Source organism: Cupressus sempervirens, chromosome 7 (genome assembly GCF_028749045.1).
Source record: "Cupressus sempervirens isolate cs-2001-9-10 chromosome 7, ASM2874904v1, whole genome shotgun sequence".
NCBI classification, from domain to species: Eukaryota; Viridiplantae; Streptophyta; class Pinopsida; order Cupressales; family Cupressaceae; genus Cupressus; species Cupressus sempervirens.
The window spans coordinates 524367189-524376458 of record NC_143124.1 but is presented as its reverse complement, the minus strand read 5'-3'; positions in this window follow the sequence as shown (position 1 = coordinate 524376458).

Below are 9270 nucleotides of genomic sequence, written 5' to 3'. Positions count from 1 at the left end.
TTGCAAAATATCTCTTCTTAATGATGAAAGCTTTTTGAATCACCAAAATATCTGATTGCCCCATGAAAAAGCCAGTGAAAATGAGTTTTTACTAAGTAAATCTGAACAAATTTGACCCTAATTGCATTTTGATTTCCTTCTACTGATAGTCAGGTCATTATCTTGACAAAATATCAAAACTGAACTTCTTGGTCTAAATATGTTTGCAATTCAAGTACTTGATAGAAAACCTCGTGTAACTCAAACTGACTGATACCTATACAAAAACCAACTCCAAAATGGGAAAGTTTGTCTTCTCCCAATTCTGGCGATATATAACATCGCCTATCTGGCCTCTTGAAAACCTCTAGAATCTTATTTCAAAAATTAGTCCCTTGCTAGAAGGTTCAGACTTGCTACTTTGATTTTTTATAAAATTAAAAAAATTCTAAAGTATAAACTTTAGAAAATGTTTCTCTTTGAAATTTTTGAACGTGCATACCCACTGCCCACAAAAAATAAAAAATTATTTTTTATTTTCTACAAATTTTTCCTTGCCCTTTGAATTTGGGGTCAAACTGACTTTGACCATCTGCCACGTGTTTGCATTTGATTGGCTCACATGTACTGCATCATCTGCCATGTCACACTTGCTACCTCACTATATTAATTAGTGAGCAAGTTCACCTTAGCAACGTAGCGAGAATCATCATATCTGCCAAGTGGCATGATCTGGTGCATTCCAAAAATCTATCTGCCACATCACAGCGTGTCTTGCAATTTGTGCCACATGGCACCCTATGATTGGTTTGAAACTTTCTCATCACTAACTCATCCCCACCATGTCAGCATTGCTATCTCACCATGCTAACTCCCGCGCATCTTTCGCTTGGTGAGATAGTGATGTCTGCTCGATTCACCAAGTGGCGTAATCTCATGGAACCTCCATCTTTTGGTGCCATGTCATCGTAATTTTTCTTTCAAGTAAAATTTTTCTTATGTCTCGCTGACATCACTCAAGCCCATGCGCATTAGTCTTGCCTTATAAAAAGTGCCAACTTGTCAGACACTATGGTTTCATGTGTAAGAGTATTTAAACTATTAAAAGTTTGGTGCACAGAGAATGTGGGATATGTTTTCTTTTACACTGTTCTTGCACCATTTTCTCATGTGCAAGCTACCTAATGTGCCTTTTCCTTCATGCTTCTTGCCATTTCCCTCTTCCTTATAGCATGGAGTTGGACCTTCTATTAATTGCGTGTGATCTTTGTAGACGTGGTTGTGTAGGCGGCTTTCATACCTTGTATGTTTTCTTTGTATGAGGCTACATATTCATTTCAGTGCGTGAGGATATCCTACTCTTCAGCAACTCTACTCCCTTTGCTGTAGCAACAGGTTTCTCCTCTTGTCAATGCGGACACCCTTCCTAACACTGGATGCTCTAGATTGAGGCATCGACTTCCTTTGATGCATGGAGGTTGTCTTCTTTCTTCGATTATGATAATTAACTAGGCTGTAACTTGTACTTCGACTTCAGCTCCTCCTGTACCTTGGAGGAGTTCTGCCTCGAGGCAGATGTCTATCAGGACCTTGGAGGACAATGCTCTGGAGATGGAGGGTGATACCATCGAGCATAAGAATAGCGCTAGCTAAAACCATGACCCCTCCTCACACGTTTAGGTGTTTCCTCTACACTAAGACTCCTTGTTGTACTCTGACTTCGATTGGGAGGAGGAGTTGTACTCTTTTCTCCCAAAGGGCTGTGGCTTAGGCCTTTTGACAATCTCCTACTAGGGGTCTTGCTTTGACTTCTCAGAGGATTCAGAGATGGGTATTGCCTCGAAGTTCTGCTCAAACTTCTAGGTGGGCTCTTGCTCTGGCTCCTCCAAGGGCTCGCACTTGGGCTCCTGCTCAGACTCCGAGGACTTAAGCTCCTACTTAACCTTTTTGGTGGTACAATGTTGAGGCTCCTTTGTAATACTGACTAGTTTCAGCTTTCAGAGCATTTGATTCCCCTATTTTAACTAGTGCCTTGGTCTCTATTAAAAGACCTTGCCGCTACCCTCCTCACGAAAAAGCATATTTTCATTTGCGTGTGGGGCTATTTGTTATAAATACAAAATCATCACTGCAATAGCTTAAATGACAACGAGCAGATTGGTCTTCAAATATAAGGATAGCTCCATGTTCACCTCCAGTGAAAAGCAAATGACCAAATCGACTGCATTTCAAAGAGTAGACATTTCCAACATGGACATTCAACCTCACTGTGATTAGCTCCCCATCTTCATTTGATGTGCAGCTCGCTCATTTTTATTTCTTGGTGTTGTTCCCTTAAAGATATCATTCCTTCACTTTTTGAATTTCATACCCAAGCTCAATAGCATAAATATCATTTGAGTAGCCAACTTGGTAGTTGGTACCAAGATCAGTGTGCATGGGCTATTTGGAGTAAGATTTGCATTGCACCAATTTGGAAAAATCCACAATTGTAATCAAACAGAATTTGAAACATATTCATGATTATTTAGTCTTTATTTGACCACTTGTGAATGTGGATAATCCCTTTCAAAGTTAAAAAAAAAATAACACCTACTCTCGCATTAGCCTTAGACTTTGTAAATAAATCAAGCCACATTTGATAAATCTTTTACAATGATGCACTCATATCAAAATGCCTTCATCTCTAAACATCACACCAGTCTGATATCATTTAGTCAGGCCCTAAAATGGGTCCGGCTAAATTTTTTTTTATTTTCAAACAACTAATACTCAAAATTAATCCATTGACCATCTGATGCTGATTGGAACCAAATTCGACCCCTGAAAACCACTTTTAAAACTCATTTTTCAATGTTCAGTCAACTGTCAAATATGCGCTAGGAGGTCTGTTGACTGGCTTTGAAAACTGGCCAAATCAACTGATCACTCTTACTTTCATAATGCATATAAAAGCTTACTTCATCTTCAACCGTTAGCTTAGTATGAAGATACTGATCAGCATGCTTAAACATATCAGACTGAAACTGAAAAATCTCTTCATTTAATGACTCATACATGCTATGATTTTCGAATATGAAGGCTTCATATTCAACTTGGGGAAAAAGACCACTCATACCTTCAAAATGTGTATCCCTTTGCATAACTGGATAAGAATCAAATGAACAATCTGACTGATATTCACATATGTCATCCACATTAGAATCTGAAACTAATCCATAATCTTCAAATGGTTCTTCACAATCAGCAAATAGATTAGTCTTTACATCAGAGAGTTCATCATAAAACTCATTTCAAGGTGCATATTGATTTTCAAAAACAACTTCGTCAAACACCTTGTCATTTACCTCCTCAGATGCTACATAATCATTAGTTTCACTATCAAACTCGGAAGAACATTCTGATCTCTTAGAGAAGTAAGACAAGGTATCATCATCAAACTCGTTCTCAACTAAATCTGAATTGTCCATGTGTTCTTCGAAAAGAGGATTAATAATTCCATGCAAAGAGCCTTTGTAGACATTAGGACAAGTGATGTGCTGATCAACATCAAACTCCCCACCATATAACGGATTAGTGAAAAATTTAAAACCATTTCTAACATCACTGTCATGGACACTTTTAGCATATGAAGAAGAAAAATTAGAATCATATGAAGACTCAACATCCACTCCATCAACGAAGCATGTAGAATACAAATTAAAGTTACTTTCATTTTCTCCATATAGGTGATTACAATGTCTTGCAAGAAAATCATCATTTATCTTACCAATAGGTGCTAATGCATTAATCTTAGGATCAATCATGTACTAATCATCACTGCACTCATCCTCAAGACACTCTTCTACACAATTAGGTAATATGTCTCTATGGATAACCTCTTTGTCTTCATATTGTGTAGACACATTTTCTTCATAACTTTCAAACTCGAACTGATTTACACAATTTTGAAATGGAAACTCACTTTCAGATTTAGAAATAGTATTCGTACCTTTACTAGAAAGAGAACACTCACTTCCATCATTGCTCTCTTCTTCCCAATCAGCATCTGATTCACATGAAGATGGACACACACTAGCACTATCCTCTTCTTGACTTGAGAAATAACTCTCATCATCAGCCTCATATGACACCGCTTGATAATATATTGGATCAACAACTTCATTATCACTTGAAAGACAACTCTTAGCTTTATCATACTCACATTGATCTGATTGTCTTTCAACTTTAGATTTAATAACATATTCAACATGATGCAATCTCTCAATGAGATAATTCATTTCTTTCCTATCCTGTTGGTCAAGAGAATGCATCTCTACCGCTGAAATATTATCAACAAATGAGCTTAGTTCTTCTGAATCTGATTGAGATACATATGATTTACATTCTTTATATTGTGTCATCTCTCCATGGCATGTCGGGTCAGCAATTTCACCTCTATCACTTGATATATCACTTCTGGTTTCTTCCTCCTCATACTAAGATGAATATCCTTCAACTTCAAAGTTTATGACATTCTCAACCAAAGGCATATTATCAATAGGAGGAGAAACAACTAAATTTATTTCTTGTATGTACAATTCATCAAGTGAACTATCTTTATGTTCTAATGTTGTAATACCATAAACATGTGCATTTAATTCAGCAATAATGGAATCATTTCTTCTTTGCAACAGAGAGATTTCATGTTCACATATTTTTATTTCTGAATCTTCAACAAAACTATTTATAACAGTAGGAGTGCTTATTTGCTGATCTAAAACTAAACATTCTATATGACATTGATTTGTTCTTTGCACCTCATCTTGCTAGCAAACATTTCTAGAGAAGTGACTCTGAGTTAAGCCATATTTTATGTTATTCTCAATCTCTATTGCTATCATGAATGCCTGATGCAAAGTTCTAGGTTCCTTATCTCTCAACAGATAGTTCATCTTTTTATCAAATGCATCGAGATAAACCACTAAACACATTTGATCATCCAGCTTGTAACTTTCAGGAATTTCATTTAAAATCTTTGCAGATTTGATATTAAATTTAGGAACTAACTCACCATTCCTGATTTGAATTTTCAAAAACTTATCAAAATAATCAGAGATGCTTACTCTTTCCCCGAATTTCATCATGAAGGATGACATTAATTCATCACAAGATGAAATTGAACATGCTGGTAGGAACGAAAAAAAATCCCTAGCATCATCCTCTAAAGTCTGAACAAACAATTTCATCTGAATGTCTTCATGAGCAATTTCAAAATCACCAACCAAGTCACTAAACATCTGAACATGATGACTGGCTGAATTTTCATGGTTTCCACCAAACTTAGGCAAATACTGTCTAAGGGTACAAGGCATAGTATTTGGGAAACCATGGATACCATTAAAATTCAATGGCACATACCTCCTGGTAGAAACAGATCTAAGACTTTCACTAATAGGCTGCATACTAGGTGAGATGAAACTCAACATTATTCAAACTCAAGACTCATTCATCATTAGACACTTTTAGAAATTATTAATTGTAGCAGATCTGGAGTTCTTTCTAGCAATTCAAAACTTCAAACATACTTTGACATATAAAACACTTTTGCTGAATCTACTTTCCACAAAGCATGTTGAATCTGTACTGAACCAATCTCCTATTTAATGCTATAAACCATTTGATGGAGAGACTTTTGAAATCTTACTTTCATGTAAATGAGAACACATGAAAGTGGAAAATACCCCTCAGTATGGATGCCTGCAACTACTTCAATGCTGCAAATAATAGCAGATTCAAATCATGCTTGATTTAGTAACCGTTGCATAACATCACCCTTTTCTTTCAACCACTGCCAAGGGCCTGAGATAACTTCTTCAAATCTGCATTCCAACTATTGCAACTTTCACAATACCCTTCACTTCAAAAATTTACACTGGTGCAGAGATATACTTTAGAGTCGCCACTCATTAAATGAGAAAAGATTTTCCTAGCTTGCATAAGATGACAAGTTGGTCCAAAATTTATAACAGGTATTTGAAAACTCACACACAACCTTGGAACATCACACCCTTAACAAAGTAAAAGAACACATTCTTGACTGGGAAACATGAAACCTTGCATACAAAACTAAGTATGCAAATTTTTGGACTAAAATATATTACACCAGAGATCTTTGTCATTTTATCAATGAATTTCTTCATGAGTCCCTAGCGGAGTCGCCATTTTGTTAGTGTTTGAAAATATTACCCATTTCCAATTACCCTGATGGGAACAAAACATATCTAGGGGAAACTAACTCCCATTTTCCACATGCCCATTCAGACACCAGGCCAACCATAAGGCATGACCCTTCTTCTTCTTCAGGCTCTACAAAACCTAGGCGAGTGAACGTCTTTAGATCTGACTATGTGACCAATGCAATAACCATATTCAGGATCTATAAAAGCAGATGAAACCCCTAATTCTTCTATGCTTAACTAGGAGATCACAAGCATGAAATAGCTAAGGAAATGACTCATGAAACTGGAAAACTAAGTGCGGGTTATACTTTGAATACCTTTCAACATAAAAGGGAAGATTGATTTAATATGTTGATATCAACAAGACCCAAGTATGAGCAACAAAACTTAATGATCCAATCTCTGACAAGTGCCTTATCTGTTCGGAAATTAAATGAATCATAACCATACATCTCCTAGAAACCTCAGACGTATCTCTACATTAAGATCCCTGATCTATATTTCACCTTGTGAATTGACATCTGCATCAAAATGAATCTCATACTCAGAATATCCCATCATGAAATTAGTAAACCTTGTGATAAACACCAAGTGGTTACATGGGTCTTGGTTCCATAAGCAAGGTATTTCAATCACATACATCACTAAATGAGATGCAACCTAATCTATGGTCTTTCATCATAAACTAGAAAAGATTACAGATCCACAAACAGAAGACAAGATTTAGGCTGAATTTGAAACCATTGCCGCTCTTTATTTTCTTTCTTTGAAATCAAATACATGAGAGATGTACAGAATACTTCATAAATCACCTAACAGACATGAAAAATTTGCATAAAACTCAAAATGCTATTCAATACAAGAAGAAATGCTGAAGAATGGTTTCTCAGTGCAAAAACTGGAACCCCTAAGATGGAAGCAAGAAAGAAAGATATAGAAGAGAAAGAATTTCAGGATCTGTTATAAAGAAGACAAGTGTCAACTTGAAATTCAATCCCTTGCAACTGAGTAACCTCTTTTTTCTTTCATCCCATCTGATATGATTTTGTTTCATCATTATCTGCAACTGATTTGCAAAATATCTCTGCTTAATGATGAAAGCTTTTTGAATCACCAAAATATCTGAATACCCCATAAAAAAGCCAGTGAAAATGAGTTTTTACTGAGTAAATCTGAACAAATTTGACCCTAATTGCATTTCAACTACCTTCTACTGATATTTAGGTCATTATCTTGACAAAATATCAAAACTGAACTTCTTGGTCTGAATATGGTTGCAATTTAGGTACCTGATAGAAAACCTCGTGTAACTCAAACTGACTGATACCTGTGTAAAAACCAACTCCAGAATCGAAAAGTTTGTCTTCTCTTGATTCTGGTGATTTATAACATTGCTTATCTGGCCTCTCGAAAACCTCCAGAATCTTATTTCAAAAATTAGTCCCTTGCTAGAAGGTTCAGGCTTGTAACTTTGAGTTTCTATAAAATTAAAAAAATTCTAAAGTATAAACTTTAGAAAATGTTTCTCTTTGAAATTTTTGAACGTACATACCCACTGCCCAAAAAAAATAAAAAATTATTTTTTTTTTCTACAAATTTTTCCTTGCCCTTTGAATCTGGGGTCAAACTAACTTTGACCAACTGCCACGTGTCTGCATTTGATTGGCCCACTTGGTCTACATCATCTACCATGTCAACATGCTACGTGCATGCCATGTCACACTCGCTACTTCACTATATTGATTAGTGAGCAAGTTCACCTTAGCGACGTAGTGAGAATCGTTAGATAGCGAGGGCCGCTCGATTCACCAAGTGGCGCAATCTCGTGCAAACTCCATCTTTTGGTGCCATGTCATCATAATTGTTCTTTCAAGTAAATTTTTTCTTATGTCTCACTAACATCACTCAGGCCCATGTGCATTAGTCTTGCCTTATAAAAAGTGCCAACTTGTCAGACACTATGGTTTCGTGTGTAAGAGTATTTAAACTATTAAAATTTTGGTGCACAAAGAATGTGGGATATGTCTGCTTTTACACTATTCCTACGCCCTTTTCTCATGTGTGAGCTGCCTAATGTGCATTTTCCTTCATGCTTCTTGCCATGTCCCTCTTCCTTACAACATGGAGTTGGACCTTCTATTAATTGCATGTGATCTCTGTAGACGTGTTTGTGCAGGCGAGTTTCATACCTTGTTTGTTTGCTTTGTATGAGGCTACAGATTCATTTCAGTGCATGAGGATATCCTGATCTTCAGAAACTCTGCTCCCTTTTCTGTAGCAACAAGTTTCTCCTCTTGTCAATGCAGAGACCCTTCCTAACGCTGGATGCTCTGCATTGAGGCATCAGCTTCCTTTGATGCATGGAGGTTCTGTTCTTTCTCCGATTACGATAATTAACTAGGCTGTAACTTGTACTTTGACTTTGGCTCCTCTTTTACCTTGGAAGAGTTCTTCCTTGAGGTAGATGTCTATCGAGACCTTGGAGGAGAATGCTCTAGAGATAGAGTGCAATACCGTCGAGCATATGAATAGCACTGGCTAAAACCACGAGCCCTCCTCACACGTTGAGGTGTTTCCTCTGTACTAAGACTCCTTGCTATACTCTGACTTCGATTGGGAGGAGGTATTGTACTCTTGTCTCCCAAAGGGCTGTGGCTTAGGCCTTTTGATAGTCTTCTACTAGGGGTCCTGCTTTGACTTCTCAGAGGATTCAGAGGTGGGTTTTGCCTCAAATTTTTGCTCAAACTTTTAGGTGGGCTCTTGCTTTGGCTCCTCCAAGGGCTTGTACTTGGGCTCCCACTCAGACTCTGAGGACTTAAGCTCCTACTTAACCTTTTTGGTGGTATAATGTTGAGGCTCCTTTATAATACTGACTGGCTATAGCTTTAAGAGCATTTGATTCCTCTGTTCTAACTGGTGCCTTAGTCTCTATTGAAAGACCTCGCCGCTACCCTCCTCGCAAAAAAGCATATCTTCATTTATGTGTGGGGCTATTTGTTATAAATACAAAATCATCATTGCAATAGCTTGCATGACAATGAGTAGATCGGTCTTCAAATATATGGATAGC